This window comes from Pundamilia nyererei, unplaced genomic scaffold (genome assembly GCF_000239375.1).
Source record: "Pundamilia nyererei isolate P.nyererei 1_Seehausen unplaced genomic scaffold, PunNye1.0 scaffold00527, whole genome shotgun sequence".
Lineage (NCBI taxonomy): Eukaryota > Metazoa > Chordata > Actinopteri > Cichliformes > Cichlidae > Pundamilia > Pundamilia nyererei.
In genome coordinates, this window is record NW_005187928.1 from 4,294 (window position 1) to 4,674 (window position 381).

At 52.8% G+C, this 381-nt stretch overlaps 1 protein-coding gene across 1 annotated transcript in view; it reads left to right on the forward strand.

Annotated features, from left to right (window-relative positions):
• The window catches only part of LOC102200095 (tripartite motif-containing protein 55-like), a 10,575-nt gene that overhangs the window by 4,168 nt on the left and 6,026 nt on the right, over positions 1-381 (forward strand). The gene's annotated exons all lie outside the window — the stretch shown is intronic.

Here is a 381-nt window from a genome sequence, read left to right on the forward strand (position 1 = left end):
GTGTGTGTGTGTGTGTGTGTGTGTGTGTGTGTGTGTGTGAAATGCTTGAAGTGCTTGGTTCGGGTTAGAAAACGATGATTGATGGTTGAAGGCTGAACGTATGAGCTGCAGACATGAACACTCTTCATGGTCTGAAAGTCGTGCTGACTCTAAAAAGCAGGCGCGACACAATAACTAACGTTTTATGACCACTTCCTGTTACACCGGCTGACGTACCTGTGCCTGAAGGTCTGAGCCGCAGGTCAAAGACGAGAACGTGTGAGTGAGGAGGAGGTGAGGATGGAGGTGAGGACGGAGGTGAGGACAGGGGTGAAGAGGAGGTGAGGGGGAGGTGAGGAGGAGGTGAGGGCAGAGGTGAGGACGGAGGTGAGGATAGTGGTG